Below are 21709 nucleotides of genomic sequence, written 5' to 3' on the forward strand. Positions count from 1 at the left end.
GCTAAAAGTATGAGTTAAAGTTACTCATCATAAAATCGGATAGATATTTATCGGGTGCTTTGAAGCATCACCCAACTGAAACAATCAAGGCCCCGGTGGAGCAGTGTTATATCTCTACGCTGTTTTCATACACGGCTCTTAATTTTGTGCAAATTGGATCCTCGAATGTAAAATAAATTCAATTAACACCAGACGCACAATTAATAATTACCCTTGGGAAAGCTTAACGTTGTCTTGCGTCCTGGAACATTTTCTTATTAATTAAGGACTTAACAAAAATCAAACAAGAAATTATATTCATTTTGTGTTTTGACAAGTGATGTTTTGTGGGAAATTTCAATCCTGCAGTTTTTTTAATATTTCTATTAAATACAATAATTAAAAAAAATTTAAACTTCCAAAATTTAAATGAGAATTTTGCCCGAAAACAGGATATTATTTAAAAGAAAAGAATATTTGTTAAGTATGACAAATCCCTAAAGGTTAAATACATAATTTTATTTGCCGCAGAAGTTTTTAAAATAAATTGCAAGAATTTTAATAAAAATTCTCTGGGGCGACCACCGGGCACAAAATGCAAATTTACTATTATCATCCTAGTCAGTTATGAGAATGTGCGCAATTTATTACTTATTACTACACGTGCCTAGCCGTCGCCTTGGTCTGGCTAGAAATCATTAAATTTTAGAGGACATTCAAGTTGAAAAGGCAAATCCTTTTCGCTTATTTTGCTCAGTGTTTTTTCCGTCGAGCGCAAGCCAATTCGCATAGTTTCCGCCTTTTCCGCTCAACATCGACTGCAATGCCGCGCGCTCCATAGCGCGGCAATAACATCGAAAAGGTCGACGACAGACATGCCGATATTTTTACAATCCCTTGAATTTGGCGCATGTTCCCTGCGAATTCCGAAACGTTCATCTAACGCATTATGAAAACTAATAAATTTTACTGTTAGTGTAACTACACGGTCTTGAAAGGGTTGAAACTTATTATGGCGGCAAATTTGTTTTATTCCTGTGATGAAATTTTTACGCATAAATTTAATGCCTTAAAATAAGAAATTATTGTTTGTAATTGTTTGACTTTATAATCAAAAAAACAATCATTCTAAATTGAAAGCAATTAAATTGAACGTTTGAAGGTGTAACTCTTGTTAATAATAGTAACGAGAGCAAAAAATCAACTGTATTGTCAATTCCATTCCCTAGTACCAGCCAATTGTTCATTAGTTTAGTACAACCGCGCATTGTTCGAATTGTGCGGCAAAAAAATAAAATGGTTTTATATAAAGTTTTGAACAAAACTGCCGAGCATTTTGGCGCGTTTTCGATGAATATTTGAGTTTGCAATTAACTCGCAATAAATCAGAACTTTAACTTTCGTTTAACCGACCAAACAATAAAACTATTTTAATATACAATGTACGCAGCGTAGAAAGCAGGAAAACGACACTGATCGATTTCGCTCGTTTGCTACATGCACACGAGAAGAATGATTTACGTTGCGTTTTAATTTATAGTCGAACATGATGAATGTCTAATTGCTCGGAAAATCGTGAATCATTTTACTATTCGCATTTTCAATATCGCAGTGAATAACTCAAATTTTATCTTGAACACAAAAACTCTACAAAATTCAAACGCTTCAGTTTTCGACAATACTCAGCATTGATGATTGAAATTCTTTTTTTGTCAGACATATAATTCCCGGTTCCGGTTCACACAAGCACGAAGCAGTCGTAAACTTGATAAATATTTAAAACGATAAGCAAAATTCCAGTCTCGTTTCTTTTTTAATACTGTTTCATAAATTCCCGATCGGTACTTGTGCTCTCGCGCTAGCTTTCGAGCTTTTTCTATGTGAATTCGTCGATATTAAACTACACCCTTAGTGGCCATTCTTCTTTTCATCCCAACGACGACGACGCTGTTCTTTTTGCTTACATTCATAACCCCGCTGCCGCCCCGCGTCTCCATTCTATAGCAATCCATTCTATTTGGTGCCATTCTTTTCGTTTTCATTTTTCTCGGGGGCGCGCGCTCGATGCAGTCCATAATAAAAATGTAGCGCACCCCTTGCTTGCCTGCTTGCCTATATCTTACTCGTATATCTATTCATTCCAAGCGGCTCACGGGGCGGTCGTGCATCGCTCGCAGGATATGTTATACGCAGTTAGTGGTTCTCCTGCAGCGCGTGTATATTCGCGCTACAGTAATCCTTGAACACGTACATGGATTAAGGCCTTAAAGCCGTTGAGTGATTGATACGAGCACCGTTTTAGCCTTGGTTCGTACACACTGCAAACATCTTTACCTTGCACATGCACAATTTAGAAAAATGTTGCAACAAATTTTAAAATCTAATCAAAAATGGTATAACAATGTTTGCGGAGCAAAGATTGGTGGATGTAAAGTGCTATAAAATTGAATAAGCTTTACATTAAAAGAGAGTACATTAAAAATCAGTTTGATTCACTTTTTTCGTACTTTATCGCTGCGATGATGAAAGCAAAAATCTTACTAACCACGTTACGGCGTATCGATGAACCGAGTTTATGAAAAAGAAACGCCACGCACGTTTACACACAAATTCACTTCGTGCCTCTGCCGGCGTCGATTGCGGCGAGAGCTTTTTAGTGAATTTTTTCAATGGCTTTCAACTTTCCTCCTCCACTAAAACGTATCAGAAAAGAAAAAAAATACCGAGCACAAATTCAAAGCGTAGATCGTTCTGGTTAATTCCTCAAAAAAATTCCAATTGTTATGCAATACTCGCTTGCGTTATCAAACAACAAACACTCGAGTGATATGTATGTGTTAAACCACCCGCGTGAGATTTTTGGGGCGTTACGAGGATTCCAATCGCAATTTTTGCCAAACACACGCTGACAGCAAATGTATGCGTCGATCGTGCGCGCGACATTTCGGATATTTTGCGAGCATATTTATATTATGCAACACACATACACCAACTCACTTCAAGTCGGACAGACTGAACGAAATGCTAGAGAATTTGCAAACGTTTGCAGTTGAAAACGGAAACGCAACGCTAAAAAAAGGCTGAAAAATTGTCACGTACTGAATAAAGTGCAGAAACCGTAACAACAAGCTTTGTTGTAAAATATCGCAATTCGATTTACAAAAATGTTTTCGAACATGTCTAAAATTTTATGCGCAATAAAAAAGCGAGCGTGTTTCTGTGACTTACAGCGCCATTTTGTTGGAGGCAAGATTAAACTTTTACATGTTTGATTAGTTTTTTTTCTTCTTTGTAGGAGAATAGATTGCCCTCAAAGTTTGTGTATGCTGGGCGCTCAACTTTTTTAACTTCAGACTTTATTAATTGACACGTGTACAAGTGCTCGGTGTGATAAAAAACGAACTTCCTTTTAATAGTCCCTTGGAGGGTAGTACATAAATTTCCGTTTTATCGAATCCCAGATGTAACATTCTGCAGCAAGGCAATCAATTTTGCGAACGGGAAAAAAACTTTCCTGGCAGCGTCATAAGATTGTGTGTTTTTCTTTATCACTAGACTCTGTACAGGCACCCAAACTAGTTTAACACCAATTCAATTAATTTATATGATTTTAATCTCAAATCTGTGCAATAAATTTGTTCTTTTTGTATTTTTGATTGTAAGCAAGTGTTGAAAAAAACAAAAAGTGTGATAAACAATAATTACAAGACTTATTTTAATAATAAAACACTCCAAACGCCCTCTAGACGTCTGCAAATTAAAACAGAGAAGTGCTTGGGGCTGCGGAGGAGTACGATGTAAATTTAACAAGTTTAGTCACGTCATTTGTGTTCTATCTTTTTCGTCTCATTGTTGTGCTCCTCCTGTCTACATGTGGTCGAGTCGTTTTGTTGTCGGTTGGCAGGAATCTTCATCATTAAACACATTTCGGAATCTCACAAGAATAGAGGATTAAAACCGCCTGTGGTCATGAGCCACGATGGCGAATCCGTTTCGTTCTTCTGCTATTCTCTATTCCTCACGCAGCAGCCCGACGTTGCGCATCTCAACGCGCACGAAATTATTATGCGTAGAGCGAATGTGCCCGATATCTCTCCGAGTTTTATTTACATACATAAATGAGATGCAAAGCAGTCTTTTATCAGAAGCCAAATGGCTTAGACGACCCAAAATATTTGGCCTATTTCCAAATTAATTCATTGATGGTGTCAAATTTACTATTTTACTGAAATGAATACTTAACCCAACATCTAGCGCGCAGCGCTCGTGATAATTATCTAATTACGAACTAAAACTGCATCCGCTCATAATTTGATATCAGTTTCGGAACAAGCCAACTACTAATTATTAACTTCGTGCATCACCAGGTCGCAGTGCGGCTCGCCGCCATTGTTTCATAGCACGAAAACGCGCTGCGAACAGCTCTCGCTTAATACAAAACATGCTATGTTGTTCCGTTGGATTCCTATTTGTGTTAATAGACTTCATAACCGAGAGTGCGGTTGAATGGGAATGATCGCGGAACGATACAGTCGTTTCGTATCAGATACGTCTCGGACCACACCAACCACGCCCGCCACCCACACGCCCTCCGGTGCGCCGGATGTGCGCGACCTGTCTGTCAATATCGACAAATATCGTGTAATTACCAACATACCAATTAACTACCGTATCGACGCTAACCATCAAAACCATTGTTAATTGCTTACCGACTAAGGCTCACGACACCATAACAGTCAAGGACAGATATGAGAAATTTGATGAATTTACGTTAAATTGATTAATAAACTTACATTAGTAAAATACAGACAAGTAGACAACGTGAGCATGATGGATTGAACAATATGTTAATCAATTTAATCATTAACGTATCATCAGATACTATTAATATATTTATCATGAACGTTACTGAATCCTTTGAGGTTCATACTATAGCTCTGTCAATTTGTAGCCATTTTGATGTTAACGTTCTTTTCATGCTTTGAAAAGAAAGAAGGAAAAAGAAAATGTATTAAAAGCATGTGGGTTATAAAGTTTTGTAAAACCACAAAACCACAAGGATTTTTTTCTCTGGTTTGTGTCGCATTGTAACCAACTTTGAAGAAAAAGAGGAACTTAACACTATTGTTAGGATAGAGTTGAAAATGTATTTCAAAAAGCAAACAGTTCTAAGTATCGAATTAGTATTAGAGGTTAATTAACTGTTTTGCAAACTGGCGTTGTTCAATTGGCACTACTAGTACAATTTGATTAGTGTTTGAAATACACTTTCGGGCAAACAAAATTAAATGTTTGGTAATTGTCAATGTTTGACGACTTCGTGAAATGTTTGCGTTATCGTAGAGAATGGAAAATATTCACGCATTTAATCCTCCCCCTCCTACTTTATCCTTATAATCGCTACTCAGCTTAGGCAATTAGCCTGCTTAATTATCCAGACTTTGCTTTAAACTATGAGCATATACACATTCCCTTTGGGTGGTTGCTAACCGATCCCAAAGGTGAAGAGGTTTTCTGTCACGACAGTCAACGGTATTGGTGTGCTTGTCGGAGCGTTCAATTCATTGCAATTGAATTTAATTTTATTAAATTTAACCGAAAAATATAGAAAGATTGACCGATATGTGTGTTTGAATAATTGAATAGAATCACTTATAGTACATAATATATGAAATTTCTAGTATTAAATTTAATAATTAATGTATTTCATTTTTCTATTCATGTTTAGATATGATTTATGTGCACTATTTCTTGTATGATCAAGAATTAGCATAACATGCTTACGCTATTACTCCTCCAGGGCAGACATAAAACGTTGGACGTAGGATGCAATTTATGAAATGCACCGCACACCAAAATGCGCCCAACACAATATTCATATCATCCTCAGCTTACAACCAAGCCAACGCAAATACACAACCTTGTTGGTAATACACTAATGCTCTAGAAAGCTGCTTTTTCGACACTCGTATTAAATTTGAAGATATTTCTCTGGATAAGAGCCACCCTTATAAATGAGTATGACAACTTCCACTTGCTTATATCGTTGATGAATAATAACTTATCCACCGCAAAACGCTTTGCCATTGTAATACTGTTGTTAAAACTGCAGGACAAAAGCTCAACCTGTTTAATATTCCAACCAGGGATAATATTGAATAAGTTTACATATTAAACAAATTAAGCGCACGTAAAGTTATCATTCGCGAACAACGTCGTTGGGTTTCTGACTTTGTGGCAAGCAGACGACGATGCTGTCGTCATCACGAGTTTTACCCAGGCCAACATGAACAACTCGTGAGCTGGAAAAGTTCGCAATGAACTAGAATCCACAAACATACCTTTATACTCTCGCGAAATATACAATACGCTTAATGCACCGCGACAAGTTTAAAGTTTCACGCTTTATTTGAGTAATGGCTGGAGCGTGACGACAAAAAAAAAAGAAACGGCGTGAATGTTGCATTCTGAGCACTTCTCTTGGGATCGTGGTAGCAGTGGAATATATATACATTGGGCTCTGAATTGTTCCATAATTGTGTGAGGTGTAAGTTAGTAAAGTAATTGTCTTGTTTTTAACAAACTTTACTCTACTGTTGAAAACTCAGAAAAGTTTATAATCTTACTTTAATATAAAAATTTAGTTATACAAACTGCTAAATAAAATATTTACCGGGAGAAATAGGGTTGACAAACTGTAAAAATAATGAATTTGTTTGTTCCGCTTCCAAGATTAATTAAACTCAACTGACTAAACTAGCATTCAATGGCAATGATAGCGCTGTTATCAAAATGAATTGCTATTTGCCCGTCCATTGTGATTTATGAATTAGATTTTTTCAATTTAAATACTTTTAAATTAATATTTATCGAAAATTGTCAGATTAGTACGATAAAACCATTAAACATGGTACATAAGGAAACATATCTGTGTTTTCATAGGTTAATAGATTTAGATTTAAAAAACAGGTATAATTTGATTCTACCTATATATGTTTTTAGTTAAACAAAAATCGGTTTTGGTATACTCGTAATTATACAATATTTTTATTGAATTACCATTGAGAATATCACACACAACAGCCTTAAACTTAAGAAACATGCCTCGAAATAATTACAGTATACACGGATGACAATTACTGGTTCATTGTCCGCGCAGAACTGACTGTTTGGCTTGCCCAAATGCGGTTATGGTCTTTTGCGTTCGTAGAGCGTCCAGTCCGCTGCAGGGTGTGAGAGTTGAAAGTTCTTGCAGGTAATAGCATTGCTTGTCGGTGACTCAAGCCCGCGCAGTTAAGGCAGCAGCCTCCGGCGAACAGCCATAACTGCTAAGTTGAAACCGCCCCGACGACTCACACAAAGAGCCGTAAACTAATAGTGATCCCCATGGGGTTGTTTAAAGTTCGCGGGGCACGCGCGCGCACACTACGATTTAGTTGTCGCCAGCGCGAGTTGTTCTGTCCGACGTGATCAGCATTATTAATGATTTATCTGTGTACGAGTATTATATGACTAATGAAAGCTCACATTTAGTAATTACGGGTCAATTTTAGGGGTAGTCAAATTAAGAGAATTAAAAAACGTAAAGAAACATGAGCAAAATCATAAAAATGTCAATTATTAATATATTAATAAAAAATAAGTTAAATTTTATAATTTCATCCTTAGATGGACCAAAAAAGTTGATGGTTCTTTGTAAAAATATAGTTGTCTTCAACAGTGACAGTGACAATTATTTTTATTTCAATAATTACACTGTTTTCCTCCAAAAAATAAAACATTAAATTTATTACTTTTTATCAGTTTCTATCGAAACATATATTTTTGCGGCATTTGCGCATTAAGCATTCATTGATTCGTATTTTATTTGCTTTCGCCGATAAAATATAAAACATGACACATTACATTGTTCATATATTTGTACTTTGAATCAAGAATTACACGAATACACGAGACGAGAGGATTGGAAAACGTATTCATCTGGGAATACTCGTGGGGCGAAATAAATTCGCGACTAAACTGTAGACAACGCCGCGTGTAACATTTACCTACGTACATATTCGCTCGACAGCCACACAGCCTGAAACAACAAAACACTTAGTTAGCACATCGAAAATGTGGCGGCAAAAATCTTCATGAATAAATAAAATACACCAGAAATAAAATATTCAAACAATACATCACCTAGTGTTTAATATTTTATTTCGAAACTATAAATAGAGTTACAAGTTAAATCAAATACTGATTTTTTAAATCATTTTATATCGTACTACTGTTATAAAAATAAACAATCACATTTTAGATACCGTAATTATACGGCGAGTTGGTTGCATATAGTATTCAAAATCAATAGATAATAATGAAACTTCATGACACCAAAATAATAGCCCACTTTCGATAAATTAATTACCAATCACGCATGACGTGATGCATTCTGGGTCCAATAACTTCATGCTTATATATTGGTGCGATGCACCGCACGTGACATACACATACTTGTTGGCTATCAATTGTATAACGCCAACGCCACTGAAGCCGACACCAATCTACCACCTACACTCGCTCGCAGGTAGATTGTTTCATGCGTGTAGTTTACATACATTATATCGACAAAAGTTCAATAAGCAATGGTGGCAATTTCACCCGATAGTTATGCAATAATCAAAATAAACAAGTAGTAATTATTTTATTTCAATTTTAGTTTTGGTGACACAAATGGATCATTTCGAAATAATTTCAACCAAAGTAATTACTACTTTTACTCTAAAATGGTGATAAATATTGTTTAGCTAAGATATTAAGATTTAATATGAGCGTAATATTGGATTAAGTTGTAAATAACTAAATGTACTAGTGGTAAGCATGGATTTATGCCACTAGAACATGTTCTACATAATTTGCAGACACGGTGCAGTAGTTTCACTTGAAGCCAGCCCACTAAGGTTATCCACCCTCAAGAGTAATATAATATTGACGCAAATTAAGCTGTCAGCCAATTTTGTAAATTCGATTAATAATATAATAAAATAAGATAATTTCTTTAAGTGATTATCATTCAATTAGGGGAAGGGGGGGGGCAAAATGGGCCCCTGGGGGCAAAGTGGGCCCCCTGAAATTCAGAAGGCTTAAAAAATTGAGGGGCAAAGTGGGCCCCCTAAAATTTTTGATATATAAGATGAAGTTGCAAAAACAACTTATCCACAACAAATTCGAAGTTAGAAATAAAAAAAGAAAATAATATAAGCAAAAAATTGATACAAAGGTAAGAGCCTAATTTTTATGAGTGGGGGCCCACTTTGCCCCATATTCTGATTTTTTTTTTTAATTTGATAGACACGGCTTATTAATATTGAATACTGAACAAGGATGTAAAAAATAGTGTAACGAGTGAAAAAAGGTAAACAAATTCCCTTTTTTCGCTTTTGGGGCCCACTTTGCCCCACCTTCCCCTACATACTGTAATTAATTTGATTGCTGTTTAATTAACCAAATGAGTTTTATTGAGTTACATGTGTTATGAATTATTTATCACAACTAGATATTAGTACAAAATTTCATTTTTAATTTAATTTGTTTTATTAAAATATTTGGTTTAAATAAGCGGAAAGATGGATTTTAATACTTCCTTTTTAGTCGCATCTACCACATTTCCGACGATGGCAAATATCAAGACAATTTAAAGTCAGTTCTAAGAAGTAAATAAAATGAAGAGAATAATGCGTTTGATGTTGAGCGCGGAAAATTATTATTGCTAGAGCTTTGACTAGAAAATTTTCTTCACATTTTCTCCAGTTGCAGTTAGGTACCTTTAAATTACATAAAGATTGCGCAGTGAACGTGCACGCTAATTAAAGACAAAATTTATGTGGGTTGTTTGGCTCTGCATGCAGAATTCGAATTACAGAAAATGCGATTCTAATGTATTATATTGCGAATAATGAATTATATAATTTAAAACATTGCCAGCTAAATATAAACTTATCTCAGTGTGTAAAAATAATTGCTTGTGTTTTGAACATGTACAAATGGATTTTTGTAAAAATATTTTTCAATTTTCAGTTTCATAAAAGGAAAAAATGTAAAAGTAGCGAATTGCATTGCCCGCATTTCCCATCTCAAGTATTGGCACTGCTTGCCCAACGATAGGAAAGCCTTGCTGTGAGGTGTTATATTGTGTCGACGGAAAGACGTGCAAATGCTGAGCAGGTTAGAGGCGAGAAGCATTTTCACTTCACTTTTTCCGCATTGAAAAGCCGTGGTTTGTGCGCATTTCGAAGCGGGAGATCGACGAGCGCGCGCGCGCCCTAAGCCCCAACGCGTCACCCCAACGAAGACGACACAGAGCCGAACACGTAGAGTACATAGCATTGGAAAATCGAATCAGCTTGCTCTCGTCCTCGATATTTCCCTTCGCCATCCGATCGCTGCTGCAAATCAAACAATTGCACTCGTACATATATATTGCTGGTTTCCAGTTGCCTTTTCCTCCTCGTGCACACGTATACTTTGCATTTTAAATGCGCATGAAGCCGCACGATTTGGTAACCTGTAATTATTATTCGCCCGACTGCGGTGCAGGTACTTTCCGCAACAAGGTGGGCCATTTTGCGGTGAGAATACTAAATGCCGCTCTTTTTGCACTCGGATGAAAAGTGGTTCTTAACTCTGCGCTTCCGAGAGCGCGGCTCAGCGGTCCGCTGAAAAAGTAAACAGATTGTGATCTAAACAACAATGAGAGCGGTCCCTTTGGGAAATTATAGTTTCATTATTTGTCAGTTCATTATTTTCTATTTTTCTCCACCTCGAAAAAGCAGGGCAGCTTCAGCGCCAGCCGACTTTCATTTCTTGCGCGCTGCGCGAAGAACGCGTTCAAATGTGGACAGCTTATATTTTAAGAGAAAAGAAAAAAGAGACGATACTTTTTATGAGATGTACCTAGCGCGGCGGAAAACGCCGAGAATGGTGGGAAACATCCTTGGAGAGTCGCGAGCATCACGATCTCATAAAAAAATCAACCCTGGACGGCAAAATGCACGAGCGCACCGCGCGAACATTAAAGCTGTATTAAATTTATAGAAGAAGTTGAGACAAAATTTGACGAAAATATCTCAACTTTATAATGTGCTTCAACCAGTATCGTAAAGTTTAATTAATTCTTTTAAATTTATTCGTATTTCTTTGGTTGTGATGAGCGTGTCGCTGCTTTTGTTAAATTAAATTTTATTCGCATGCACAATTTCATTCGGCGCTCGAAATTTTCGGAGAGGTGATATTAGTGCGAAAATAATTTCGAGCGCGAATGAAAATAAAGTAAAATGCAATGTGGGACAAAATGCTGACGCTGGCGTTTTGAAACTATGCGCCAACATCGTCGCCATCGCGTAATCTGCAAAAAGTGTGCGATGTTGCAGCCGGCGCTCGGCGAATGCTCGACTAATGTAAAGTAATGTCGATTGCCGGAAGGCATCGCCAGGCGAATTTGATTACGCAATAAGCCTAGCGCGCCCACGAAGTCTCTTCTTTTTGATGGTAAACCAACAGCTGAATTATTGGCAGTTCCATCCAGCCAAAGCCCACGGAATTTAGAAGATTAGATGCGGACTCACCTCTTCGATGCTTAGTAAATCCGCGTGTTTTACATGTTTCAATACTTTCGAACTGGCCATGGAAATTAATTATAAATTAACTTTTTTAGACCATCAGATTAAAAACAATAATTAAAAATGTTCTCCTTTTACTTTTGATTCTACATCTTTTGATTAATGGTCATCTACAAATACGCTTATTACATATTTGTTTGCTACAATGAATTTAAACGTTCAACAAGCAAATTACTGTTAAATAATAAAGACGAGTAATAATAAAGGTTGGCTTGCAGTCACAATGCAATTTCCAGAGATCATACGGTCTTTACCCACGCGGTTAACAAGGGTCGCTGTCATTTTAAAGTGTCAACGAGGTAATGCGTTAAAGAGATAGAAAGCGACATTGGAAAACATCAAAAGATTGTGAAGCAACAAGCTACAACAACACCTATTTAGGCGTTCGTGCTTATAATTAAAATATATTTTTCCAACTTATAAAAATGATAAAATGAAAATTTAATAACGTGGTTTAAAATTTCCACAAACTTATTTATTTTTCATACTTTTCTGCTTTTAATTTAACAAAGTTTACTAATAAAAAGCCATGATTTCATTGAAAAATATTCGTAAATATTTAATTAAAATGTCAACTAATAATTTTTTCTCTTCCGTTCGTTTGATGTTATTAGGAAACTGCAAGTGGAAAAGTTAGTAGCAAAAAATAAGCTTTGCACATCAATGTCTTTACTCAACTCAGGATGTACTCTCGCAGGCGTACGTACCAGTATAATGCAACCTGTAAACACAATTCAACCAGTCGTCGAGAGGTTGGTTTTCTCTCGGCCAAAGTACACACACCATTTTTCATTTCTTATGCCATCTTCTTTTTCGACTCCCTCGTTTTCAATACTTGTCGACTGCAATCAGACTTTCCTTTTTTCTCTTCCTTTGCTGATCTATTGACATTGCTGGCGTTTTGATGGAAACGACAAGAAATCACTAATGCGAATATAAAATAAAAACCGTATCAGTTTTAAATCTAGCGCCGATCACATTATTGCCTTTTGGAATAAATTTTCGGTCAGCAGCGATGGCGGAAGAAAAGTTCTTTTTCTTTGCAACGAGAGAATATTTAATGAAAAGAATGAAAGGACGGTTATCAATTTTCATTATGTAAATACACTGAAAGCGAAATCCATTCTTTGCGCTGTAATTTTTCATTGCAAACAGGATATTTCACTTTTTGTTTGCCGCGCATGAATTTCAATTTTTCACGTAAAACTAATATTCCGCTTGTGAATCGCATCCATTGTTAATGAAAATGAGTACAATCAATGCTAGTAGTCAATTTTATGTTTCATACAAGATTTTTATTGGAATGGAAGTATTTTAGATCTTCAACTTTGGTTGAACGTTACGTCGATATTTAACTCCTTTTCCGTCCATTCTAACTGAAACTATTCGTTTGTCTTTCAATATTTGTTTTGTGCAGTTCCACTATCTACTAACTGAGTAAATGAGCGCGCCGACAGCTAGAAAAGAATACAATTCCTCAGAGAGTTTTTGCTTTTTCCAAAAAGCTAGCATATGAAATTGATTGGTTTTGCTGGCTCTCAACGGAATTCCTTCTTTGTTTATTCATTTTCATTTCCATTTAACCGAAACACAAACACTCACCACAAAACCCCACACATTTCGGTTCCAACCTACACATTCTTTTATACTTTCATGATTAACAATACGTTTCGCCATCAATATAAGCGCCAATTCGCAAAACGTCACGTTTAATGATCGAATGATTGCAGAGAGACGCACACAGCGATAAAAAATGGCCTACGCACAATGAAAAGCGTTTATATGTCGCTTTCGGGCGTTGTTGTTTTTATCTCAGGCGAATTTGTAAATTATCGACGGAAAACAAAACCAAAAACGCGGGGAAGAGAATGTAAAACGAATAGGGTGTGCAAGCACGTTCGCTCGTCGATCGCTTTAATTGCGAATGCGTTGTTATTGCTAGCGTCCCAGTGCTACCGGAAGGTTTACCGTCGAATTTATGCCAAGCGAGGTGTGCGCTCGTTCACGAGGGTGGGCGCTAACGCCGGTCAACATAAATCAAGTAATATGCCGCAGATGATATTCCCAATTACAGTGTCGCACTGCAAGCCAGTGGTGGCTAGCAAGCGTATTTAGGACCAAAAGAACCGTACACAAATGCGCCAGGCCCATTTGTTAACATTGCTTACCACGACTCAGACGACTTCAAACCTGAACAAACTTTTGCGATCATATTGAATTGTGCGAACGAACTCAATCAACGAGCAGATGCTAATTGTCAAAACGAGTCCAATGCACTTAAAGTGAGACTCGCGCCAAAAACAAATAATTTTTTGGGGTAGCAAAAGATTGATGTAATAAATTAAAAGTCCCTGGTGACTAGGGCAATATTTTTCTTGAACAAATATTTTGAAAATAATTTAATTGCTTTTGAGCTAATTAATTCCACCAGTCGAAAATCAGAAGAGCTGGGTCGGCATGTTTTTCTCTTTTTTATATTCATTATCCGAAATTTAATTATAATTTTTAATCTCTGATTCTATTTGGGAACAAAGTTTACTTTGTTTCTTGAGGCGGCGACGCACAATGCCGAGCGATAATTAAAAATAACTGCAATTAAGCGTTATTAAAGGCGGCGGGCGCACGTCCCCGTTCTATATCACTTTCGGCGGCTTCACTTTCAGCAAAAAGCGGTCGGGTTGTTCTTTGCGGCCGCGTGCGAAGATGGCGCCCAGATAAAGTACGCCGACGCCCCACGAACAGTGGCCCCGAGTGACGATAACAGTAATTAATTAAATAAAGCCTACCGTACCAAAGTAATATGGATGGTCGAACCCTTATAACTTCTTTATTAGGTGTAAGAGTGTGCGACGTGCGCGTAGATAAATCGGAGCACCCGGGATGGCACTCGTTGCCGCACCATTCAACGAAACCGGCGAGAAAGGCGACGAAAAGTTAAACGGCAGTTCAAATTTGATCCGCTAGTTTTCTTATGGATGGCAATAGTTGCCGGTGTTTACCGGGGCAGGTTTAACACCGTATTAATTCTAGGTGTAAGTGGTGCTTAGCGTGAAGCATCATTTTTTAAAAGGATCAAACTTTGCTTGAGTTTTCAACACCCTTTAAAGCAAATTACGCTGCGATGTTCAGCAACCGGATTTCGTCGAAATTATGGGACTAGTTGAATTTTCCAACTGGAAATTGTTGGTTAACTATAAAATAGGATCAACTTCTCTTTTGTTAATAACATTGAGGGGCGTCTGGCGCAGAACCGGTGTAGGCGTTCGGACTAATTTATGTATACTGAGTAACACAACAGTTAATATCAAATCCCAAATACAATGGAATCTTTGTTTGGTGTAGTTTTGCTCGAGGTTTACAATAAAGTTCATAATCCGCACAAAAATATTATAACAACAAGCATGTATTAAAATGTTAAATTTGCGAAAGTTGTTATTTACTTTCATATTTTACTTCCTAAAAACTAAGTTTGTACTTTTCTATATATTAATATATTATTAATTATATCGAAATGAAATAAAAATGTTTGTAACCCTCACAAGCTAATTGATAAATTTATTCATAAACTTTACTCATAAATAATATAAATTTTAAAAAGTAGATTTTTGTTAACAACGTAATTGATTGCAAAAGAATTGTTGTTGATGGGTGGTCGTTCATTTTTAACTTTGCAAATATAGGCGAAAAATGGCGCGGCATGATAAAAAAAAGCGATGCGGGTTTTTGCGCGTGGTTTTTTTGGTTGTGCGTGTGAGTTTGTAAAACAGAGAAAAAGCGCGTCGGGCATTTTTTTGCACGCAGAGGCGACGCAGGACCGCATTTCCTTTTATCGTTGGTATACTGAATATTTGAATAAATAAGTGATTACTGGTGCTTGTAATTGCGATACAAAAGCGGGTCAATTGTCTGTGCGCTTTAGCCACCCGCGTCGACATGTGCGCTCGTGCTGCGTGCTTCTGTCGACGGCGGCGGCAACGTTTCGCGCAGCCACCGCATTTTCAATGCTCGTCATGCGACGTTCACATGCTTGCAGGGCGGTCCCCATCGCCTCACTGCGTCAGTTAGCGCGCGAACTCTCGGTGACAAAATATTTGCATTTTTGTTTCAATATACGCGTATTACACATAGGCACGCAATGCAGCGCATCGTTTTATTTTTATTCATGCGTAATAAAAACAAAATTAAATTTATTGCGTGTTGGGATGCAATAAATTCAATTTTTAGCAGCAGAAAAAATAGGAATTTACTAATAAATTACATATATAACGTTTAAGCAAAAAGTTCGAACTGCCCGATCTAGATTATGTATATTTTTCGACAAATATTACATTCTGCAGAAAGTAAATAAAAGTCAATAATGCCCCAAATATTATTTCCTTTTTGCCATAAAATATAGGATCTAATTCAAACATTTGTTTGGTCATCCTAAAACAAAGTTTAATGACAATTTTCGTGCGGTTTAGATGGCCCTGCGCTTGCCACCATAGGACCAATGATGGACGGAATGAATCGTTTCAGTAGATCTTCGCAAGATATACTGTCGTATTGTGCAGTAGTAAGCAATCATGCAATAGATCAACGTTAACGTCGAACGCTATTGTCCGCCTTTCCGTTCTTCGTCGTTACGCTTCCCAACGTTGTCCGCCTTTGATGCGTTGCACCAATACGTTCGTTTCCTGCGTTGATGAATTTCCAATCAAACGCTCTAATACACTTTTGTTTCATTTCTTTCGACGAGTCTTTCATCTTTTTCATCACTCCAACATTGTCTGGACAGGTTCGATATACATCTGTGTGCTACCAAATATCCAGAATTAACCCAACCGGTCGATAGTTTGAAGATAATTAAGAGAAAACGTCAAATCACTTATGATGCAATTAATTCTTAAAGTAAAGAACTTTTGCCTTCCTGGTACTTATGCACGACCCGTATAGCATCTTCCATGTCAATCGTGACAGTTGCCCTTGCTTATCGCTCGTGCCGCCGGCTTAATTACGAGTTTAAGTTTGCTTCATCAGAATATGTAAATATTAGCGTCGTTGCCGACCAAAACCGCAATTATTTCGCCAAAGTAGGTACGAGGGGAACGGGTGATCGACGAGGCCTCGACGGAGATATCGAATTTACATTTAATGTCACGTTCAAAGACTGTATGGTCTGAGCGTTGCTGATTTTGGGCTCAACATTGTCAACGTCGTACGTGGGACGGGCCAAATCGACGCGTATTGCCGTCGAGTACTCTTGGGTAATCATTAACGGACTAATCACGATGTAAGTGTTGATATCGCGCACGCGCGTTATCTGGTTCTTTGCTATTTGTTCGTTTAGTCGATGGGCGCTTCGACAAAGTGGCGATGGTGCAGATAGAGAGCGGTGATAAATAAAACTCGCGTGTGTAAGGCAATGAGTCATAAATATTAGTCTGGTTTTTTTTTGCCGTCGGCGCTGCGGGACAGTCGAGAATATTATCTCTGAGCAAAATTGAATATCGTGTTTCTAGTTAATTTGGGAAAAACTTGGTTGGCGGATAATGCCATAAATCTGTAACGAGAGCTTCGAGACCGGCGAGTGGTTTATGCAAGCGGTTTGCGGTCGGTTCGAACTATGAAATTCGCAATTTCGCTCGCGAATGATTGTTTAATTAATGGTAATAGATGCTGTAATATCAAACTTACACAAATTTACAAGTTTACATCAACATTGTTGATTTTTTCCACGAGTAACAATTGATTTATTCATAAAATAAAATAAAACGATTTTGACAGCCAAAATCAATACTTTTAAATATCATGTATCATTGTACAAATGAAATGTACGCATCGATCCACGCATTATATTCCAAAACGATTTGCGGTTGAAAAGTTTAAACGTGTCGCTCGCTTCTCTTTTCAAGAGCGTAGCGCAATGTCATTACAATGATTGATTAAATCGCTTTATCAAAGTTAATTTACGAATGCGAAGTGCGCACGTAAATTCACTCCCCGGAATTTCAATGCCGAGTATATTAAATGTAGCTTATATTAAAAAAAAGTTTCAACATTGATTGACACTCATATATCCACACAATTTTCAATTTTGTATTTGAAAAATGTACACAAGATGAAATGTTTGTCGATAATCAGGATAATCAAGACTGGATAAAAAGATGTATGGCATCCGCTTTGGAATATAGAAGGTTTGGGTTTCCTTATCACACCAAAGTCTTTTAATTATGTAAATGAAGCTATTTTCTTGATTATTTCGTATTCGCCGTTCCGCTGTGCGGATCTGTTTCGCTTTGGCTTGTATTTTGTTGGCTCGTGTTCTAATTTCTTTAATGTTTCTTGAGACGTGCCTCATTTTAACGTTAATCTAAAAAAATAAATTTATGCCAACCTAGTACAAGTTATAATGAAAATTAAAATAAATCTAACATAAAAAAGTTGTTTGTGTACTGAATAATGTACACACGTGCGTGGCACGTAAAAACAATCGAAGAATAAAATATTACCTTCTTTAATCTTGTTTTCCTTTGGTCTTTGTTACGCTAAATTGTAATTTCCATTGTTTATTTTTGGAATAAGAAATGTTGAAATGACGAAGGACCAACGAACAAAAACACACTCATATCTATCTCTCAAACTTCAAAAAATAAGTATTACGTTAATAAATAGACGAGTAAATGTTTATTAAAAAATAGTGTACATTGTTGTAATCTGGTTAAACTTTTAATTATTTTAGATTACAATGTAACAAAAAACGTTGGCGTTTGAGGACTAGTGCGTCAAAAAGTTTGTGCCAGCGAAAGCCTCGTAAATTTTATGTTATTTCGAGTACTTTCTAGGCTTTAAAACGAGTTTTTAACAAAATTATTTCCGTGTAAATGACGCCTAGTCGCCCTACCATTTCCTGTCCGACCGAGCGTCCTGCATTTCAGTTACGATGCGTCGCTGATGTTAATTTGCAGCGTTTTTTAATTAAATTTCACACTATATATTTTACTCCTTCATTCGTTCAGGGGCCGGATTTTTGCACGCAGCATGTGTGTAGCACATTAAGCGTAATTTATCTTTTTCCATGTGTAGGATGTTTTTATTTTATTACTTGAATAGCAAAGTAAAACTTTGGTTAACCAGCGTGAAAACCAAATAATTTGAACGCTGCTTATTTTGTATATATGAGCCGCTTATTTTGAAAGTGGCCTAACTCCATTTATCTTCAAATCGAGATATTGAAAGTTTTGCGTTTCAATGAATTTAAAAATATACGTATAAGATACAAAGGAGTCATACTGCTTAAGCATATCTTAGGATGTTAAATTTAAAGTTCCTGTTAAAATAGTGGCAATTATTAAGTAAATAACGTGCGTTTCCTTTTCAAGAATGGAGTTGGGCCACTTTCAAAATTAACAGCCAGATTCATTATAAAATTTGAAGATGCCCAAGTCCATTCAACATAATTTAAGATGTTTCAAATTGAAGAAAAAAAACGTCTTCGTTTCACAGACAGCTTCGTGAAGTAATACATTTTGTTTGTTAAAATCTGCCAAACCCCAAAACTTCTCAAAAATATTCTTTCTTTCTTCTTCATTATAATTTTTTGTGCACGCATTCCGACAACCACAATCTTTGTTTTCGAAATTTTTTTCATGAACAATACTTCCGGTTTAACTGCAATATCTTTTTCCTGAATTCCGTTTTATCTTTCGCACTTTTTGGATATATGGTGCATCAATCTTTTCTCCATTGTTATTTGAATCTTCATCCTCTGACGAGGAATATTGTTTTATAACTCTTTTTCTTATTCGCTTTTTTTTATTAATTACTATTTCTTTTTCACTATCTGAACTAAGTGGTCTTCTTCGGTTCTTCCTCATGGGTGCAATAATTTCTATAATTTAATATTAAATTTTAAGTTTTATATTAATTAAACGTACAGGTTAATTAACTAACGCAATTGTCCCAAAAATGAGGTGGACTTGTAAATACTAATTAATTGAAATTACCTTCATCGCTGCTTTCCGACATTATCAATAGTAAATACCTTGATGTAACTATAAATGGAGTTAGGCCACTTTCAAACCACACGGGTCAGTTATTCAATTAATTCGGAAAACCTATGTGTAAAAAATGTACCGTATTTTCTCTGAATATAAGCAATCTGAAGTGCGTCACTGATAAATAACATGAAGTTGTACATGTAACCATGGTAACCGGCAAAAAATTGAAAAACGGAGTTAGGTCACTTTCAAAATAAACGGCTCATATGTATAATTTCCAAATCCACCTGCCTGCGACTGTAAGAGACTCGAAAGCAACACACGCTTAATTCATACGCCTGCCATTGCCGGCGGGTAGCGCCACCTAATTACAAAACAATCCCTTTTTAGCATTCAGAGTTCGCCGTTCGCATTGTGCGTCGCGTAATTAAAAATCTTTGTCCGGCGCGTCGCTACAGTTATACCGCTGCGTTATTATTCGTGATTGTGATGAGATATGTTCGGCCGTCTCAGGTAGAACGGGCAACACGTTTCTCTGCCGCCTACAGTGCTTGAGCAAGGGCTCGGACTGAAGGAGATTTAAACGAATTGTGCTACCTTATAACCAAGTGTCTTTCGTTTGTGCGCGCTGTGCGATTTATTAACGCGAGCTTCAAGCGCATTCAAACACGGTGTTTCTGCTTCCAAGTTACCATTGTTCTCAATATTACGTTTCTCATTATGAGAGCCGTTTTCCATCTCACCTTAAGAAAGGGTTTGGCCTCAATTCTCGCTGATGCTGAGTGTTGAAGGTCTTATCGTAGTCTCGTATCTCGTGAATGCCACCTTGTTCGGCGACAAATTGGGATTCGGTAATCAGAATTCTATTAATAAAGTTCTGATGACTGTGTAAGATGCTTGGAACAGAGGTTGCAACAAAGGGCAACAAGCGGCGGACTTCTAATCCGGTTGGAACTTGTAGTAACATGCAAAGTAGCAAAAGTTTGCCCTGCCACGCCGGATAGTTTCTACCGCATGATAATTCTGTTATTTTACGAAAGTATTCTCTAACGACCAAAAGTCGTAATTTATCAGAATATGTAATTCTTATATATGAATGTTTAATTGCATTGACTAAAACTATATTATTTAAGTTAAATATATTTTGCCCGTATTTAAAATTGACAAACAAATAAAACAACCATCTATTTTATTTATTTGGGTATTACTGTGTCAACAAAGCCTGTGACTGACAGTGCAACATATTCAAACATATCTTTACGACTTTTTTCTCATGTGCACGTACAGCGCGTTAGTAGGAGTCGTCTTCCTGCTTCCTGCTGTCAGTCGTGTGTGCACCACGGGCGGTTTCAGGAAGCTAAATGAAACTGCGTCAACATGCTCGCTTGCATCCATGTACGACAGGCACATGTGCGTGCGACGCATGCAGTAGTGCATGAGCATGCAGGATGCATGACGCGCCGGTGTGGCGCTCGCATAAGTACACGCCTCGGTGGGTATCAAAAAGCCATGCGGACAGCGGTAGTGTCCTGCAAAGGGAATCGTGCAAGAAAAGCTTTTTGATAAATGATCGCTCGTGTATTCTGGCTGTTGTTGGACAAAAGGACGTCGAGTAGGTTATTATGTGAAGTGGTTTCAGATCAGCGTCACTCTCTTACTACCGCAACCATCTGACTTGCTGAGGGCGGCAACATCGGTGGCCGAAATACTGCGCCGGTAATTTATAATTCTTTAGGGTTATAAATCGCTAAAACCGCTCGCTATGACTAAGCTTTCAATCACGCTTATGTTTCCAGTTTATAATAACCTAAATCGATGAAGTCTCACAGCTTTCTTTCCTTCACTAACCAAGATAAAAACATTTAAAATAAACTCCTTTGAATTTATATCTAAAAATAAAATAAAATTGTGCAACAATGCTGAGATTTTGATATTCTGAGCTTCAAAGTCATTAAAACGCAATATGACGCTCCGTCGATGACATACTCATCAAAGCCTTGCGACGCCCGTACGCCTGCACCAAACAATAAGTGAAGCTTAGATCAGAGACTCTTCACTTCAGCGAGCCGATATAGCGCACGATCTTGGTGT

General features: G+C 37.0%; 1 protein-coding gene and 1 long non-coding RNA gene across 4 annotated transcripts in view; both read right to left on the bottom strand.

Annotated features, from left to right (window-relative positions):
* Positions 1–21709, bottom strand: part of Nlg2 (Neuroligin 2) — a 79307-nt gene that overhangs the window by 49905 nt on the left and 7693 nt on the right. The window contains exon 2 of one of the 3 annotated variants that reach the window (XM_065307951.1): positions 8036–8059. The exons of 1 other annotated variant lie outside the window; for it this stretch is intronic. The gene's annotated coding sequence lies outside the window, so the exon portion shown is untranslated. Of the gene's footprint in view, positions 1–8027; positions 8060–21709 lie in introns of all 3 variants that reach the window. One more of the 3 variants, XM_065307948.1, reaches the window with a different exon arrangement.
* On the bottom strand, positions 19331–19997 carry LOC135795493 (uncharacterized). The gene is made up of 2 exons (XR_010549083.1): positions 19625–19997; positions 19331–19509 (listed from the first exon to the last, which is right to left on the bottom strand). It is a non-coding gene; the product is annotated as an uncharacterized lncRNA (long non-coding RNA).

The sequence above is a fragment of the Atheta coriaria genome, unplaced genomic scaffold (assembly GCF_025399875.1).
Source record: "Atheta coriaria isolate IRGN ID8LTWV9N9 unplaced genomic scaffold, Caltech_Dcor_3.1 hic_scaffold_7_pilon, whole genome shotgun sequence".
Classification (NCBI taxonomy): domain Eukaryota; kingdom Metazoa; phylum Arthropoda; class Insecta; order Coleoptera; family Staphylinidae; genus Dalotia; species Dalotia coriaria.